This window comes from Cnephaeus nilssonii (genome assembly GCF_951640355.1).
Source record: "Cnephaeus nilssonii genome assembly, chromosome: 6".
Taxonomy (NCBI): domain Eukaryota; kingdom Metazoa; phylum Chordata; class Mammalia; order Chiroptera; family Vespertilionidae; genus Cnephaeus; species Cnephaeus nilssonii.
The window spans coordinates 91,928,235-91,948,563 of NC_137077.1; the positions used below are offsets into that span (position 1 = coordinate 91,928,235).

Here is a 20,329-nt window from a genome sequence, read left to right on the forward strand (position 1 = left end):
CAAGGATTGCTTAATGTGCCCTGACCAGGGATTGAGCCCATAACCTTGGCATATCAGGATGACTCGCTAACCAAATGAGCTATCCAGCCAGGTCAGGCATCGCTTGATTAGAAAATATTAACGATAAGAGAGGTGAGGACTTGATCCACTGACTGCATATAGAAGATATAAGCAGCAACAAAACCCTCCAATAACCTGATTTAGAAACGGGCAAAGGACTTGAATAGATATTTTTCCAAAGAACGTATAGAAATGTCCAACAAGCAAATGAAAAGATGCTCAACATCAGTAATTACAAGGGAAATGCAAATCAAAACCACAATAAGATATAACTTCAGTCCTAACCAGTTTGGCTCAGTGGATAGAGCGTCGGTCTGTGGACTGAAGGGTCCCAGGTTCAATTCTGGTCCAGGGCATGTACCTTAGTTGCAGGCACATCCTCAGAGGGGAGTGTGCAGGAGGCAGCTGAATCGATGTTTCTGTCTCTTCCATGTTTCTAACTCTCTATCCTCCCTCTCCCTTCCTCTATGTAAAAAATCAATAAAATATATATATTTTTTAAAAAGATATAACTTCACACCCATTAGGATGGCTACTATTAATAAAAGAGAAAATAATGATTGATGAGACTATAGAGAAATTGGAACATTGGTGAACTATTAGGTAGGAATGTAAAATGGTACAGCCACTGTGGAAAACAGTGTGGCAGTTCCTCAAAAAATGAGAACTATAGATTTATAATCCCACTTCTGGGTATATACCCAAGAGAAATGAAAGCAGAATCTTGAAGAGATATTTGTACACCATGTTCATAGAAGTACTATTCACAATGCCCAAAAGGTGGAAGCAACTCAAATGTCCATTGATGGATGAACAGATAAACAAATGTGGATTACACTGAGTGGCCTGATTATTATGATCTTTTAACGCATAATAATCTGGCCACTCAGTGTGTGTGTGTGTGTGTGTGTGTCACACACACACACACACATTAGAGGCCCAGTGCATGAATTCGTGCATGGGTGGAGTCCGGCCAGCCTGGCCAGGGGGATGGGACATGGGCGGTTGGCCGGCCTGCCTGCTGATTAAACTCCTGGTCGAGGGACAATTTGCATATTAGCCTTTTATTATATAGGACTAGGGGCCCGGTGCACGAAATTCATGCACTGGGGGTCGGGGGTCCCTCAGCCCAACCTGCCCCCTCTCACATACTGGGAGCCCTCAGGGGATGTCCTACTGACAGCTTAGGCCTACGCCCCATGGGGAGCGGGCCTAAGCTGCAGTCTGGCCTCCCTTTGTGGGAGGCAACTGGGCTGATCAGGGGAAGGCACCAGCCCCATCACTCCACTGCTGCTGCCACTGCCAGTCACTGCAGCCACCAAGGTGTTTTCATCAACATGACCCCAGTCCCTTCACCAAGAAAAAATGACAACTTTCTTTAGGCATTTTCAAGATGTGTCTTTCATAGGATATGCATTTCTTTATTTTTTATCCTCACCTGAGGATATGTTTCCATTGACTTTTAGAGAATGTGGAAGAGAAAGGGAAAGAGAGAGAAACATCAAAGTGAGAGGAACACTTTGATTGGTTGCCTCCTGCGTGAGCCCTGATCTGGGCCCCGGCCAGGGAGGAGCCTGCAACCTAGGTACATGCCCTTGATCAGAATCAAACCAAGACCCTGCTGTCTGCAGGCTGAGGCATTATCCACTGAGTCAAACCAGCTAGGGCAGGATATGACATTTCTTAGCCCTCCAGCAGTGGACCTTCGTTTTTTTCTCCAGAAGTGTGGTGGAGAAACCCTAGATCACCTTTTTGGATTCTTATTACCCAAGTTACTAAGAATATTACCAGTGGCATACAGGAAGCTTAGCCAATGTGCAGTCAGAAAAGGTGTTTCCTCTATAGTTCACACCAATTGAGGGCTGGGCCCTGCCCAGGCCTAAAGCCTCTGGCCGAAGCTTTAGGCCTGGGCAGGCCCTCCAGCTCCCTCTGATCACTGGCTCCACCCCTGCCCAGGCCTGCCCAGACCGAAAGCCTCTTGGGTAGGAGTGGACCCCCAGCTCCCTGCGATCAATCGTAGGGGGTCCACTGGTGCACCAGGCTGAAGCAACCCCCAGCTCCCTGCGATGGATTGCAGGGGGTCTGCTCCGGCACCAGGCCAAAATCCTCCGCTGGAGGCTTTCAGCCTGGTGCCGGAGCGGACCCCAGCTCCCTGCGATCCGTCACAGGGGGTCCGCTCAGGGTGCCTATGTATGCAAATTAGCCGCCATCTTGGTTGGGTTAATTTGCATACTCACCCTGATTGGCTGGTGGGTGTGGCTTGGATGTAGCGAAGGTACGGTCAATTTGCATATTACTCTTTTATTAGGTAGGATATACACTGAGTGGCCAGATTATTATGCATTCAGAGATCATAATAATCTGGCCACTCAGTGTATATCAGGGTGGGCAAAAATAGGTTTACATTTGTAGAGTATACAAAACAGAGTTTATTCTTGTATTATTATTTATTTATTATTTGTATTTGTCATTATTATTTTGTATCCTTGATGCTGGTAATTTAACCTACTTTTGCCCATCCTGGACAGTGGTGTATTATTCATCCTTAAAAAGGAAGGAACTCCTGTCACATGCTACAGCAGGAATGGACCTTGAGGAAATTATGTTAAGTGAAATAATCCAGTCACAAAAAGATAAATACTTTATGATTCCACTTATATGAGGTGCCTAAGTAGTTAATCTCATACAAACAGAAAGTGGAATGGTGGCCTCCCAGAAGCTGAGGAAGGGAAAATTGGGAGTTGCTGTTTATTCGGTATAGAGTCTCAGTTTTGCAAGATGAAAAAGTTTTGGTGATCTGTTGCCAATATATTTAACACTATGGAATTGTACACTTAAAAATGGTTGAGCCTTGGGCAGTGTGGCTCAGTTGGTTGGAGCATCGTCCCATACACCAAAATGTCTCGATACAATTCCTGGTCAGGGCACATACCCAGGTTGCAGGTTCAATCCCCAGTTGGGGCACATAGGGGAGGCAACTGATCATTTTTTCACTCTCACATCAATGTTTCTCTCTCTCTCTCTCTCTCCCTCCCTCCCTCCCTCCCTCCCTCCCACCCTCCCTCCTTACTTCCCTCCCTCCCTCCCACCCTCCCTCCTTACCTCCTTCCCTTCCTCTTTCTCTAAAGCCAATAAAAACATATCCTCAGGTGAGGATTTTTAAAAAAAAATAGTTGGTTGGCCCGGCCAGCGTGGCTCAGTGGTTGAACATTGACCTATGAACCAGGCAGTCATGGTTCGATTCCCTCTTAGAGCACATGCTGGGGTTGTGGGCTCAATTCTCAGTGAGGGGCATGCAGGAGACAGCCGATCGCTGATTCTCATCATTGATGTTTCTATCTCTCTCCCCCTCTTCTTGAAATCAATAAAAACATATTTTTAAAAATTTAAGAATAAAAAGATTGACTCATTTGCTCAGTTCACCCTTCTCTGACAATAGAGCTTGGTGTTACATATCCAGGGAGGGATGGAGAAGAGGAGCCATTCCGGGTTGCCTGACCCTGGGAAGGCCCGTTGCAGGGGTGGCTTCCATGCATGTCTCCCTTGAGTGCCTGTGACATGCAGGCTCCTTAGCACACCTCTGTTTCCAGGGCAGCACTGAGAGCTGAGTTCACACCGGACTTGGAGTCTGAAGTTGTGCGTTGGAACCCTAGATCTCCCATTACAGCTGCATGACTTACCGCACAGTGGCTTACAGTCTTCGAACGTCCATGTCCTCATCTATAAAATCAAATTAGTTCTTGTCCTGAGAATTCATGGAGAAAAAAATCCCCCAAGAAAGGAAGGTCCAAATGTAGAACCTGCTACATAGTAGGGACCTAATAAATGTCATTTTGTATTTCTCTTTTATAAATGCGCTGTGAAAAAAACACCACACAGAAGTGCCCCAAATTGTACAAATATACATTTTCTGTCAGTTAAACATTTTTAAACGTTATTTCCTGTTTTTAAGAAATGTGCAGGTTAAAGGAGCGGAAACGTAGCAAAAGTGCAAGAGCGTGAGAAAGTCATCTCTCACCGAGAGCCGCGTCGGCCTCTCTGTGCCTCATTTTCTCCTCTGTCCGTCAGAAAGAGGAGCGCGTCCCACTCAGGCACCAAGAAACAATCCCAAACTCTCCTGCCAGACACACATCCGTCCCGTTGCCTTTGACCTGCGTTTTCGCTACCAACTCTCACACTCTCCTCGGTGTAGAGCAGGGATTCGCCAAGTTACCAGGTACAGATGCATCAGAACAAAGGCGAAGGCACCCCAGGCAGAAAGTCTGGGACTGGGCTTGAGAATTTGCATTCCTAACCAGTGAAGCTGACTACTGACCTGGGCCCGCAGCACTGAGAACCCCTGGTTAGAGCAACCTCCTGCTACCCACGTTTCTTTCTCCTGCTTTAAAACTTCTGTTAAATTATACTTCAAGTCTTTTCCTTTTTGGTAAAAATAGCATAGAAAGAAAACACTATGTTTTCTTCCCCCTAGCCCCCTCCCACCCCCCATCTTTTGTCTTTTAGAACATAAGCTCCTCTGGTATGAAGACTGAATTTTTTCCCCTTGTCATATAATGAAAAGAACACAGGTTTCTTGCCAGGCAGATTCTGGGTTAAAAATTCTCTCTCTCTCTTTTCCTTTTTAAAATTCTTCATTTTTTCTGTTGGGGTTAAAATCTTGACTCTATCACTTACTAGCTCTGTGACTTTGGATAAATTATTTAGCTAGTTGGAGCCTTCGTTTTCTTGTCAGTCAAATGGGACTAGTGATTTTCATATCTTGTGCGTTTTGATAGGATTGAATGGGATAATGTGTGTAACTCCTAGTGCAGTTCCCAACCATAATGAAAATAGCTAATTTTACTGAGCATTTATTGTGTATTAGACATTCTTTCAAGGTCTTCACATATATGAATTCATCTGTTCTTTACCACAGCTAATCTCCACAACATATGTTTTCATTATTATCTCCATTTTACAGAAGAGGAAATTGCGACATAGAGAGAGAAGTAACTTGAACTCAAGGACAAACGTCTGGCTGAACAGGAATTTGAACTCTATAGTGTACATCTAGAGACCACATTCTAAACCACTGTGCTTTGCTGCCTTAACAATGTAAGTTTAGGGAGCATTTGAGATCTTGCTCCCTAGCATATGTCATCAGTTTGGCTCATTTAAACGCTCATAAAAATTCTCTATAGGTTTGTACAGTCCTTACGTTGATGTTTACTTGGCATAGTTGGCAAGAATTCTGAGAAGCCCACCCAGGACCACCCTGCGGACCCAGACCCCATGCTAGGTACAAACAAGGGACCATTGTGCCCCACGGGCTCCCTGCTTCTCAGGGAAGTTGGGTGAGTTTCAGAATCCCCAGCCTCCTTGTTGTAAGTGGCTTTATTTGAGCTGTTCTTAGAAAATCCTTGAGTGCTGGGGTATTTAGGCGACTGAGAGTCTTTGTGGGATTGCCTGAGGGAATTTCCTCTGGTCCTAAAGGGATAGTCACTGCATTTGGCTCATAAGGAAATGTGCTTGAAAGGGCTGCTTTTTCCTAGAAGTTTGCTTAGACTATAGATCTCAAAATTAACATGGGCAATCATGCCACTGAGGCCGAGATGAGGATCCTGTAATACTTTTAAATTAATTTTTTCGTGCACAATTACAAAAAGCCGGCTATAAAAGTAGGCAGAATGAATGGAAAACATATTTAATTGGTCTCTCGAAGCTTCAAAAAGAGGATAAATAGATCAATCTATGATGTCATTTAGGTGTTAACCCAATACTTTTCAGGTATTAAAATGGCTGTCCTTATTTTAAAGGGGGGAAGGTCATTTGGAACTAGACTGGTCAAGGACAGAGATAAATTGTAAGTGCCTCCAAAACAAAGTTTGGATCCATCTGTTCTCTGTTTGTGTCTGTCTGTGTGTGTCTATATATGTATGTTGTAAATGTGAGATAATTTTCTACCTCTAAATGATATTGTTAAAATTAAAGGCAAGTGCTTGTAAGGAATGGATATTCGAAATTCTCAGAAATATAGAAACTAACTGAAATGCTTTTCAAGTTCATCTGTGATTAATTGCCAGTGATAAAAGTTAGCTTAAGTTTGTGGGTTTAAGTAAAACAGACATGTCTTTATTTTACCTGTATTTTACAAAAATATGTCCATGTTAATAATTGACTTTGATGTTTATGAAAAAATGTTTTCATTAGACATTGAGGTTTTAAGTTAAAATCTCAATATATGTAGGAATAACTTTGTGATGTATCTGAAGGCCCCTGGAATACCTAAAAAATTTTGAAATTTCATGAAAACCACTGTAAAATAAGTGAGGAAAACTCCTAGGGTATATTGTCTGTGTGAGCAGTGGTTGTTAATTAAATGAACAGATGGGGCTATGGGAAACCCAAGATGGCCACTTGATTCTTCCCTACTCCCTTGCTCCCATTTTTTGGTATTTGCATTCCTTCATGCATCATAAGCTTGGTTCTTCCTTGCTCCCTGCCTCCCCATTTTTCAGTTTTTGCATTCCTTCATGCAATAATGGTATTTAAGCTGAATTTAGAGAAGGAACTTGTGAGCTGACATTATTGAAAGGAGACATCTTATACTATTGTCAAGGTTTGATAGAAGCACTTCAAGAAAGTGCCAATTTGGTGACTGCTGGGAGGATTTACTGGCTGGTACTTTGTACCTTTGTTGAGCTTTCCCCCCATCCAGCCTACAGGTACAGGTGAGCCACCAAATTTGAGTCTGCATAACCTGACTAACACTGTCTGTCCCACCTTTGTAATTCCCTGAGATCTCACCCCACCCAACTAGCACACTCGTCCAGACCTCTTTCAGCAGCTGTTACACACGAGCAGCAGCCTTAGCCCATGCTGTGGACTTTCATAAAATCTCTTCAATGTCCACAAACCCCAAACAAGCAGCTGCTGGCCTTAGTGAGCCCTGTACCTCTTATTAAGTGGTCCCAAGCATTGCACTACTGGAAGCTGGCCATGGCTTGCAGCATATCCTCTTCTACGCATTTCCAAGCTCAGCACAAGCAGCTACCAACCACAGGTCACTTTGTAGCTCCTATGAGGTGGCCCCAGGCTGGGCACAGGCAGCAGTTGACCTTGGCCTTCACCGGAGCCCCTCCCAAGAGGCCACAGAACAAACACACCCAGTGGCCAGCTTCACGCCACACTAGACCACCACCCAATTAGCTGTCCAAATGATACAAGCAAAGGGTGGACTTGGCAGGTAGCAGAGCTTCTCTAAAGCAAATTTTGCTCAGTGGGGTCAGCTCCCACAAAACAGCTTGTCTGCCATAGTCACAGCCAATACTCATAGTCAGCCTGAGGATCAATCCCACCCACTGATGTGTCAACAGCAATTAAAGATCAACTACAGCAGGAGAGCACACACAACCCACACAAGGGACACCCCTAGAAGACCCGGGTTAGGTGACCAAGGAGACTGCCATTGGCTGCCACAGGGCATCTACCTCATAAGGCAACCAACCATGTCAAGACTGGGAGACATAGTGGATCTGCCTAATACATAGAGACAAACACAGGGAGGCAGCCAAAACGAGGAGAAAAGAAACATGTTCCAGTTGAAAGAACTGGACAAAACTCCAGAAAAATAACTAAACAAAATGAAGGCTACCAGATACTGACTTCAAAACACTGATTATATGAATGCTCAATAAACTTAGGGGAAGAATAGAGGAAGCCCTTGAGAACTTATACAAAAAAACCATAAAAAAGACAAATCACTCAGAAATGAAGAATACAATAACTGAAATAAAGAATATATTAGATTGGATCAACAACAGATTATAAGAAGCAGAGTATTGAATCAGTGACTTAGTATACAAGGTAGCTGAAAACACCCAACTGGAACAGCAAAAAGAAAAAACAATGTAAAAGTGAGGATAATTTAAAGGACTTCTAGGACATCAACTGTACCTATATTCACATCATAGGGGTGCCAGAAGAAGAAGAGAGAGCAAAAGGAATTGAAAACCTATTTGAAGAAATAATGACTGAAAACTTTCCTCCCCTGGCAGAGGAAATAGACAAACAAGTCCAGGGCCCACGAAGAATCTTAAACAAGGCAAACTCAAAGAGACCCACACCAAGACACATCATAGTTAAAATGCCAAAGGTTAAAAACAAAGAAACAATCTTAAAAGCAGCAAGAGAAAAATGGTTAGTTATCTACAAGGGAGCTTCCATAAGACTGTCAATTGATTTCTCAATAAAAACTTTGCAGGCCAGAAGGAATTGGCATGAAATATTCAAAGTGATGAAAATCAAGGACCTACAATCAAGTTACTTAATCCAGCAAAGCTATCATTTAAAATTAAAGGACAGAAAAAGAGCTTCCCAGACAAGAAAAAGCTAAAGGAGTTCATCACTATCCAAACCAACATTATAAGAAATGTTAAAGGGAATTCTTTAAGAAAAAGAAGGGAGAAAAAGATTAAAAATATGAATAATAAAATGGCAATAACTACATACCTATCAATAATTACTTTAAATGTAAATGGTTTAAATGCTTTAATCATAAGACATCAAGTGGCTGAATGAGTAAGAAAACAGACCCATATATATGCTGCCTACAAGAGACCTACTTCAGATTTGAACACACACACACACACACACACACACACACACACACACACGGATGAAACTAAAGGATGGATGGAAAATGAAATTTCATGAGAATGAGGGGAAAAATCAGGGGTAGCAATACATATATCAAACAAAATAAACTTTAAAACAAAGACTCTAATATGAGACAAAAAAAGGATATTTCATAATGATAAAGGAGCCAATCCAACAAGAGGATATAACCCTTATGAACTTTTAGGCACTCAATGTAGGAGCACTTAAATATATAAAGCAAATTTTGATAGACATAAAAGGAGAGATCAACAATTACATGGTAAAATAAGGGACTTTAACAACCCATTGACATTGGATAGGTCATTCAGACAGAAAACCAACAAGGAAACTATGGTCTTAAATGACATTAAACCACATGGATTTAAATGATATTTTTAGAACATTTACCAAAAAGCAGCAGAATATACTTCATTTCCAAATGCACATGGAACAATTTCCAGGATAAACCACAAAACAAATCTCAAATATAAGAATATTGAAATCGTATCAAGAAATTTCACCAATCACAATGGTATGAAACTAGAAATTAATTACAAGAAGAAAACAACACACAAAAATATGGAGACTAAATAACATGCTACTAAACAATGAATAGATTAACAATGAGATCAAGGAAGAAATAAACAGATACCTTGAGACAAATTAAAATGGAAACAAAGCGGCCCAAAATCTATGGGACATAGCCAAAGCAGTTCTAAGAGGAAATTCATAGCAATACAGGCCTACCACAAGAAACAAGAAAAATATCAAATCAGCAATCTAACCCTATATCAAAAGGAACTAGAAAAAGAACAGCCCTAGCTGGTTTGCTCAGTGGATAGAGTGTCAGCCCGAGGACTGAAGGGTTTGGGTTCAATTCTGGTCAAGGGCACGTACCTCAGTTGCTGACTCAATCCCTGGCCCTGGTTGGGGCTCATGGTGTGGGAGGCAACCAATCAATGTGTCTCTCTCACACTGATGTTTCTCTCTCTCTGTCTCTCCCTGCTCCTTCTACTCTCTCTAAAATTCAATGGAAAAATATCCTTGGGTGAGGATTAACAAAAAAAAAACAACAACAACACAAAACAAAACAAAAACAAAGCCCAAAGTCAGTAGAAACAAAGAATAAAGATCAAAGTGAAAATAAACAATACAGAGTAAAAAAAAAAAAAAATACAAAAGATCAATGAAACCAAGAGCTGGTTCTTTGAAAAGATAAACAAAATTGATAAATCTTTAACCAGATTTATTAGGAGAAAAAGGGAGGATCCAAATTAATAAAACCAGAAATGAAAGAGGAGAAGTGACAACGGACACCACAGAACTGCAAAGGATTTTAAGAAAATACTACAAATAATTATATGCCAACAAATTGGACAACCTAGAAGAAATGGATAAATTCATAGAAACATACAATCTTCCAAGACCGAATTAAGAGGAAACAAAAAAATCTGGATAGATTACAACTAATGAAATTGAAGCAGTAATTTAAAAAAACACACAAAACAAACACCAAAAACTCCTTCACAGGTGAATTTTACCAAATATTAAAAGAAGAAGGACTAAGCCTAACAGGCAGCTGGAGGGTGGAGACAGGTGGAGGCAGGTGGAGGCGGGTCTCGTCGAAGTGCTTTGGGACCTTTGCTGACCTGCCCCCTGGTCCAGACTTGGTGCATACCTTGGTCCTTCCCACATGCATGCAGGCTCAACAGAAGCAGCCACAAATGGTGGATTGCTTGTAGCTCCAAGTAGATTGCCAAGTGCCAGTTGTAGGCAGTGTCTCACATTGGCCTGTGCCAGAGTCCCTCCCAAGAGGCCCCAGAACCAACACACCCAGTGGCCAGCTTCAGACAGCATCAGAGCAGGATCCAATAAACTTCACAAGCAGCATATCCAAAGGAAGATCTCAGGAGGCACCAAACCCTGCTGAGGTGAATTCTGCTTCATATGGTCAGCACCTGCACAGCAGCTCACACGCTGTGGTCGGGGTTGAGCCTCACAGTCAGCCAGACTGAGGGTTGATTCCATGCATGAATGGGTCCAAAGCAATCAAGAGTTCAATTCCCAGTCAAGGGCACGTAGCTGGGTTGCAGGTTCAATCCCCACCCCTGGTCAAAATAAGTGCGGGAGGGCAACCAATTGATGTGTCTCTAAGACACATCAATGTTTCTCTCCCCCACCCCCATCCATTCTCTCTAAAAATCAATGGAAAAAATACCCTCAGGTGAGTATTAACAAGCAAAGCAAAACAAATTTATAAAGGACAGCAAACCAACCCCAAAGTGAGTAGAAGAAAGGAAATAAAAATCAGAGTAGAAATAAATGAAATAGAGTCTAGAAAAACAACATAAGCCCTGGCAGGTGTGGCTCAGTGACTAGAGCATCAGCCTGTGCACTGAAGGATCATGGGTTTCACTGCCGGTCAAGGGCATATATCTGGGTTGCAGGTTTGATCCCCAGCCCTGGTCGGAGTGCATGGGTGGGATGGGTGGGGGAGGCAACCAATCGATATGTCTCTCACATTATTGATGTTTTCCTCTCTCTCTCTCTCCCCTCCCTTTGTCCTCTCCCCGCGCCCCCCCCCCCCCCATTCCTTCTCTTCCTCCCTTCCACTTTCTCTAAGAATCAAGGGGGAAAATATCCTTGGGTATTAACAACAGAAAAAAATTGCAAAAGATCAATGAAACCAAGAGCTGCTTCTTTGAAAAGATAAAAAGATTGACAAACCTTTACCAGATTCATCAAGAAAAAAGAGAGGGCCCAAATAAATAATATCAGAAATGAAAAAGAACTACCAACTGACTCCACAGAATTACAAGGGATTGTAAGAAAATATTACAAATAACTATATGCCAAAAAATTGGACAATCTGTATGAAATGGATAAATTTCTAGAGACATACAATCTTCCAAAACTAAGTCATAAAGATTCAGAAAATCTGAATAGACAGATTACAATGAATGAAATTGAAGCAGTAATAAAAAAAACAAACTCCTTCACATGTGAATTTTGCCAAACATTCAAAGAACTAACACCTATTCTTTTTGTTGGTTTGTTTTTAATATGTTTTTTAAATATGTTTTTTTTAAATTGATTTCAGAGAAGAAGGGAGAAGGAGAGAGAGATTGAAACATCAATGAGGAGAGAGAACCATTGATTGGCTACCTCCTGCATACCTTCTACTGTGGATCGAGCATGTGCTCTGACCAGGAATCAAACCATGACCTCCTGGTCCATAGGTTGATGCTTAACCGCTGAGCTACACTGGCTGGGCTAATATGTTTTTTATTAATTTCTTAGAGAGAAGGAGAGAGTGGAAGGGAGAGGGAGAAAGTGATAGAAACATCGAGAGCAACATCAATCAACTGCCTCCTGCACGTCCCCTACTGGGGATCAAGCAGGCAACCCAGGCATGTGCTCTGACAGGAAATGAACCGGGACTGCCTGGTGCACTCAACAAACTGAGCCACACTAGCCAGGCACACCTATCCTTCTTAAACTATTCCAAAAAATTCAAGAGGAGGGAAGACTCCCAAAGTAATTTTACAAGGCTATCATTATCCTAATTTCAAAGTCAGATAAAAACTCTATAAAGAAAATTATAGATCAAGATCTCTGATGACAATAGGTGCTAAAATCCTCAATAAAATATTAGCACACCAGGTCCAGCAATACATTAAAAGGATCAGACAGCATGATCAAGTGGGATTTATTTCAGGGATTCAAGGTTTATACAATATCCAAAAATCAATAAACGTGATACACCACATGAATAAAAAGGATAAAAAATGTATCATATCAATAGGTACAGAAAAAGCACTTGACAAAATGCAGCATTCAATTTTTTGAAATATTAAATTATTTTTTTAATCCTCACCTGAGGATATTTTTCCATTGATTTTAGAGAGAGTGGAAGAGAGAAGGAAGACAGAGAGAGAAATATCGATGTGAGAGAAAAACATCAATTGATTGCCTCCTGCATGAGCCCTGACTAGGGCCCAGGCCAGGGAGGAGCCTGCAACCGTGGTACATGCCCTTGACTGGAATCAAACCGGGACCCTTTGGTCTGCAGGCCAACGTGCTGTCCACTGAGCAAACCGGCTAGGGCGCATCCATTTTTTAATTAAAAACTTCAAGCACAGTGAGAATAGAGGAAACATACCTGAACATATATGACAAACCCACAGCTAACATCATGCTCAATGATGAAATGTTAAAAGATCAGGAACCAGAAGGGATGTCTACTGTCACATTTATTCAACATAGTATTGGAAGTCCTAACCACAGCAATCAGACAAGAAAAAGAAATAAAAAGCATCCAAATTGAAAAAAGAGAAGTAAAGCTGTCATTATTTGCATATAACATACTATATAGAGAGAACCCCAAATATTCCACCAAAAAACTATTACAACTGATAAAATGAATGTAGTACAGTAGCACAGTTCAGAATTTCTGTTCAGAAGTTGGTTGTCTTTTGGTCCAGTCAACATGGCTCAGTGGTTGAGCATTGACCCATGAGCCAGGAGGTCATGGTTCAATTCCTAGTCAGGGTACCTGCCTGGGTTATGGACTCGATCCCCAGTAGGGGGCATGCAGGAGGCAGCTAATAGATGATTCTCATCATTGATGTTTCTATCTCTTTCTCTGCTCCCTTCATCTCTCTGAAATCATTAAAAAAAGAAAATTGGTTGCCTTTTTATACAACAAAAATGAACTATCCAAAAGAGAAATTAAGAAAACAATCCCATTTATAATTGCATAAAAAAAAAAAAAGTCAAAGAATGAATTTAACCAAGGAGATGAAAGACCTGTACTCAGCAAATTATAAGACATTAAAGAAAGGAATTGAAGAAGATACAAATAAATGGAAGCATGTATCATGTTCATTGATAGGAAGAATTGACATCATTAAAATGTCCATAGTACCCAAAGCAATCTAAAGATTCAATGCAGTCCCTATCAAAATACCTATGGTATTTGTCACAGAACTAGAATAAATAATCCAAACATTTATATGGAACCACAAAAGACCCTAAATAGCCAAAGCAATTTTGGGAAAGAAGAATAAAGTGGAGGTATCAAGCTACCTGATACCAAACTATACTACAAGGACATAGTAATAAAAGCTGCATGGTACTGGCATAAAAAACAGGCACATAGATCAATGGAACAGAATAGAGAGCCCAGAAATAAACTCATGCCTATATGATCAATTAATCTATGACAAAGGAGGTAAGAATATACAATGGAGTAAAGACAGTTTCTTCAATAAAGGGAATTGGGAACACTGGACAGATACATGCAAAATAATCAAACTAGATCCCTTTCTTATACCATATCCTATCTAATAAAAGAGAAACATGCAAATTGACCTTACCTCCGCTACGCCCACCAGCCATGCCCACCAGCCAATCAGGAGCAAGTATGCACATTAACCCAACAAATATGGCGGTGGCCACAGAGCTGGAGAGAGCAGGAGGCTTGGGTTGCCCCTGGCGATGGAGGAAGCCAAGCTTTCTGCCCACCTTGCCTACCCTGGCCTTCGCTCAAGGCTACAAAGTTTCGATTATAGAAGATAAATAAATCCCAGATACCAGGGCCTCCGCTTGGGTCGCTGGGGTGTGTGGCCGGCCTGCAAACCACCACAGGCCCCTCGCCCAGGCCACCCCACGCCCCAAGGGAACCCCTACCCTGATCTGGGACACCCTTCAGGGCAAACCAGCCGGTCCCCACCCGTGCACCAGGCCTCTATCCTATATAATAAAAGAGTAATATGCAAATTGACCATCACTCCAACACACAAGATTGCTGCCCCCATGTGGACACAAGAGGGCCGCCACAAGATGGCCTGCAGGGGAGGGCAATTGGGAGGGACCAGGCCTGCAAGGGAGGGCAGTTGTGGGCAATCAGGCTAACAGGGGAGGGCAGTTGGGAGGGACCAGGCCTACAAGGGAGGGCAGTTAGGGATGACTAGGCCGACAGAGGAGGGAAGTTGGCGGCGACGGGGCCTGCAGGGAAGGGCAGTTGGGGGGGGACCCAGGCCTGCAGGGGAGAGCAGTTGGGGGGGACCAGGCCTGCAGGGGAGGGCAGTTAGGGATGACCAGGCCTGCAGGGGAGGGCAGTTAGGGGCAATCAGGCTGGCAGGGGAGCAGTTAGGCATCAATCAGGCTGTCAGGGGAGTGGTTAGGGGGTGATCAGGCTGGCAGGCAGAAGCGGTTAGGGGCAATCAGGAAGGCAGGCAGGCAAGCAGTTGGGAGCCAGCAGTCCTGGATTGTGAGAGGGATGTCCCAGATTGGAGAGGGTGCAGGCTGGGCTGAGGGACTCTAAATTTCATGCACCGGGACTCTAGTACAAGAATAAACTCAAAATGGACCAAAGACTTAAATGTAAGATCCAAAACCATAAAATTCCTAGGAGAAAACATAGGTAGTAAACTCTTTTACATCACTCATTACTATTTTTTGATGTCTCCTCAAGCGAGGAAAACAAAAAATTAACGAATGGAACTATATTAAACTAAAAAGTTTTTCACATCAAGAAAACCATCAACAAAATAAAAAGACAACCTACTGAATTGGAGAACATATTTGCCAATGATACATCAGATAAGGGGTTAATATCCAAAATATATAAAGAGCTTATACAACTTAACATCAAAAAAAAAAAAAATCCCATTGGAAAATGGGCAGAGGACCTGAATAAACATTTCTCCAAAAAGGACATACAATACAGATGGCCAATAGACATATGAAAAGATTCTTAAGGTCACTAATCATCAGAGAAATGCAAATGAAAACCACAATGAGATATCACTTTATACCTGTCATGATGGCCATCATCAGCAAATCAGCAAACAAGTATTGGCAAGGATGTGGAGAAAAAGGAACCCTCGTACACTGTTGGTGGGATTACAAATTGGTGCTGCCACTATGGAAAACAGTATGCAGTTACATCCAAAATTAAAAAATAGAACTACCATATACCTAGCAATTCCGCTTCTGGGTGTCTATCTGAAGAAAGCCAAAACACTACTTTGAAAACATATATGCACCACTGTGTTCATTGCAGCATCATTCACAACAGCTAAGATATGGAAACAACCTAAGTGTCCATTAATAGGTGATAGAACAAAGAAGATGTGGTATACAGAAACAATGGAATATTACTCGGCCATAAAAAAGAATGAAATCCTACCATTTAGGACAACATGGGTGGACCTAGAGGGTATTATGGTAAGTGAAATAAATACGACAGAGAAAGACAAATACCATGTGGTTTCACTTATATGTGGAGTCTAGAAAACAAAATAAATGAACAAACAAAACAGAAACAAATTCATAGATACAGAGAACAAACAGATGGTTGCCAGATGGGAGGGGATTGGGGGGGCTACATGAAAATGGTGAAAGGATTAAGAAATACAAATTGGCAGTTACAAAACAGTCACAGGGATATAAAGTACATAGGGGATATAGTCATATAAAATACATAGGGAATATAGTCAATGCTATTGTAATAACTATGTATGTTGTCAGTGGTACTAGACTTACCAGGGGATCATTTTCTAAGTTATATAAATGTCTAACCACTATGCTGAGATTAATATAATATTGAATGGCAGTTGTAATTGAAAAAATAAAAATAAAAAAGAGTAAGATAAATTCCCTTCAAAAACTGCAAAAACAAACAAACAATAAAAACCTTTCCCCCCAAATAACAGTGAAGGAGATTCACTGTACCATGAGCAGTATTGGGGTCATTGGTGAGATGTGGCTTTCATTTGAAACACTTGAAGGCCCTGGTTGCTTTGCTAGCCAAAGTAGGTCAGTGTTTGTGAGCATGCGTGCGTGTAGAGAAAGAGAAAGTAGGAGAGCGTCTGTGAGTGTGCGTGCTGTGGGCACCTGTGCTGCCAATTCATTTTATGCCTCCAGGCCCACAGCTGGGTGCCTGGCTGACTCTGGCCTTGCTGGTCCCAAAGGAATGTGCTTGTGTGTCATTATGTCACCCTCTAGTGGTTACTTCCCTGTGAGCCCTTTATTCCTGAAGCAACCCACTGTTGGTGTCAGTGTCTCTCTTCAAAGGAGAGCAGAAGCGCAGGGAGATGTTGGCATGGAGGGGCAGTGCTGGGAAAAGACTCTGGCCAAAGGCAGGGCGAGAGTGGCAGGTTCTGAAGAGTGGGGAAAGTGGTACCACAAATAATGATTAGTCTACACCTGGCCAGAGAAGAAGAGGAAGCAGAAAAGGCAGAACATTTGGAAAGAGGGGAGGAAGGAAGATGTTTCAAGTGAGGCTCCTGGGTATCAGCCTTTATCAAGTGCCATCATACGCTGTGGGACGGGACAGGGAGCACATTGGAGCTCTTTCCAGAGTGTCAGTACTGAAAGCTGAAATGGGAGTGGAGAAGGAACTTATAACCGGTTTCAATCCTCTTTTCCAAAGGCAGTAGGCACAGACTGTGACTGGCAAAGGCTGACTAAGTTCCGAACTTCCAGGACCCCGAGTGGACAGCTAACTTGACTGCTTCTCCAAGGCCGGAGGGGTGTTCTCTCTGCCAGGAAAGGGCATTTTTAGGGGAATCCTCAGAGGTTTGTCATATCCTGATAAACATTCAAAAGGCAAGGAGGGGATCGAGATCAATCTCACTGAGACCTGGTTTGTAACTCCACATCAGGCCTGGGACTCTGCTGCCTAATGCCTTGCTGGGCCATTCCCTTTGTGAAAAGGCGCTGGCGCTGAACCAGGCTCTGCTGGCAAGTCCCACTTGGATGAACTGAGCATGTACATTTCTTACATAATGGCGGGCCCAGGGGAGGGTCAGGGACCGGCTCTGTTGGCAGAGTTCACAGCCAGGTCCCCTTTTCCGCCAAGAGGACAGGGTTAATGGTTTTTAAAAATCCAGCCAGAATCTCAAGGGGGTAGAAAAGCAAAGTCCCATTCTTGCTAGTGTTAACTCTTCACACCCCAGAAAAGATGGTTATGAATAAAATCCATTTCTATAGGTTGTGATGCTGCTACTTCCCTAAATACCCATTATCCCAAAGATGGCAATAGCACATACCCAGCCCGGCTTTTCTCCCTGGTGGGAGGGACATGAAAACAGTATGAAAACCCTGTTCACGTTTTTTCTAAAGTTGGAACAACTTGTCTCAATCTGGAGATGTAGCATTTTGTGATTGTCTGTTGTTTACTTTTTATGGTAAAGCTTCAGTTACTGTTTAAGGCCAAAAAGTTCCAGTAACTTAAGAAATCAATGCCTGGTGTTGTAGCCATCAAGAATCCTTGATTTCGCTGGTTACAGAACCCAAACTGGAGTTTTCAACATTTTGGCATAACGTAGTAATTAGGTGACACCTTCTCTTCAGTGCTTTGAGAGCTTGGTGTAGACATTTAATGATAACACTGTTGTTGTTTTTTTTGCAAATAAAAGGCATAGAATAAAGAAGTGACTTTCTCAGGGTCATGGCAACCATGGAGATGGAGTGCATCTTTCCTGTGACCCGCAGAGCATCTCTGAATGCCCTCGTTCAGGATTGCCATTGAACTTGATGCTCCAAAAAAACTCAGGTGCAATTGGAAAGGTAATGTGGCAGAAGTTTGATCACTTATTCGAACAGTGGCAGAAGTTTGATCACTTATGCTACTGAGTGATTAGTAGTTAATATAACTGCATTAAAAGAGGAGAAGTAGGCGTTTTAAATAGCGTGATTATGTGTCACCCAGGCATGTTAGTGACTGTGAACGTGCTATGGGAAAATGGAAAACAACATCTTTGGGATCCATTGCAAAATGGGATCTTAGTTCTCTATTTTCCTGCTTTTATATCTCTAAATTTAAAAAGGGTGGCAGACTTTGAAAAATAAGATATAAGCTAAGAAATTATCATAGCTGGTAGAAGCTGCATTGTGATTTCATCGGCAGCCTGTCTTAGTCGGTAACATTTCTCTGTAGAAAGGGTGTGTTTGCTTCCTGATTCTATACTTAATATCCTGACCATCATAATGTGCAATGTAAACATGGTATTTATTAAAACACCCTGTAAGGTGTCAGAAACTGATAGAAAGTTGTGATTACTACATGAATCAATATGCTAACTAATATTTCTCTGTGTTGTGTAGTAGGAGATAGGAAGTGCTTAAAATTGAGCATTTCTTAATCCTTGACCAATGAAAATAATTACATGGTTGACATTAACATCTTAAATTATCTGTGGCTTTGGGAGAGAGCTATTTGTTCAGTTCCATTGCATGGATCATGTTCCAAACAGGGGGTTTTTGTTTGTTTTTATTTTCTTTCTTTTTTTTTTTAAGTGTTTTTATTGACTTTAGAGAGAGGAGAATGGAGAGGAAGAGAGAGAGAAACATCAATGTGAGAAACATCAATTGGCTGCCTCCTGCATGCCCCCTACTGGGGATGGAGCCCTCAACCCAGGCATGTGCCCTGACCAGGAATCCAACCAGTGATCTTTTGGTGCATGAGAGGATGCTCAACCAACTGAGCCACACCGGCCAGGGCTTTGTTTTTCTTTTCTTTTTTTAATCTTTATTGTTGAAAGTATTACACATGTCCCCTCTTTTCCCCCATCGACCTGTTTTTCTTTAAAACAATGATTTCCAACCTTTTTCATCGCTTGGCACACATAAACTAATTACTAAAATTCTGTAGCACACCAAAAATTATATTTTTTGCCGATCTGCCAAAAAAAAAAAAAAAAGGTATAACTTTGATTCATTCACACCAGATAGCTACTGTTATGTTGGCTACTGTTGTCATTTTTAAATGACAATCTAAGGGAAAAGAAACCAGTGCCTCTGACTAAATAGTCAGGTGTTGCGTGTTTTAAAAATCCTGGCGGCACACCAGTGTACCTTGGCACACCAGTTGAAAATCACTGCTGTGAACGAAAACCAAGTTTTATCTTTTTATCCTGTTCATTTAAATTCTAAGACAGAGTTGGAAAAGGACAACTTGAAGACCTAAAAATAACAGTTACCACTGTTGTTCTACCATGGAAAAGAAATGGCTCACGAAGAATAACAAGTTGGAGGGAGTTAAGTTTGTGGTCTGTTATGCAAGACGAAGTATCCAGATTACATATAAAAGTTAAACTGCTTCACCCCCTGGTCCTAAACCTAAGGATGCAAATTTATGGCAACGGTAGGTGGAAGCCTGAATGTTTTCTTCGACATTTCTTACATGTCAGGGACCCTGAAAGATCCTTAAACAGGCAGAAACGTCTGTCCTGAATGAGTGTGCCTTCTAGGAGAATGCTTCTGAGATCCTGCTTGAGTGGACCCCATCAAAATAAAATCCACAACAAAAGTAAAACAACTTCTGAAAAAGGCATATTAGAGATCCAAGGCAATTAGAAACCGTGTGCCTGCCCTTCTCTGCAGTTTATCAGTTTGGTTTGCCTCATGGTTAGATGGTACTTGATCTGGGTGGTGGTTTCGTGGGTTTAAGATTTGTGCGTTTTACCCTGTGTATGTCTTGGTGTGTTTTTCCAATAAAAAGGTTGTTTGTTTGTTTAAGTCAGAAGGGTTTTGATGGGTCAAGGAAAGTTCGCCTCTATGCATACAGATGATCACAGTTCTATTTATTCAACAGGCTGAGCAAACAGGTAGAGCGTCTGTC

The 20,329-nt window shown here is 41.9% G+C and overlaps 1 protein-coding gene across 3 annotated transcripts in view; it reads left to right on the plus strand.

The window, feature by feature from the left end:
- WNT5B (Wnt family member 5B) overlaps positions 1-20,329 on the plus strand; it is a 141,481-nt gene that overhangs the window by 65,292 nt on the left and 55,860 nt on the right. Inside the window, exon 1 of one of the 3 annotated variants that reach the window (XM_079774394.1) lies at positions 4,718-5,154. The exons of the other annotated variants lie outside the window; for them this stretch is intronic. The gene's annotated coding sequence lies outside the window, so the exon portion shown is untranslated. Of the gene's footprint in view, positions 1-4,717; positions 5,155-20,329 lie in introns of those variants that run through there. 3 annotated transcript variants of the gene reach the window in all.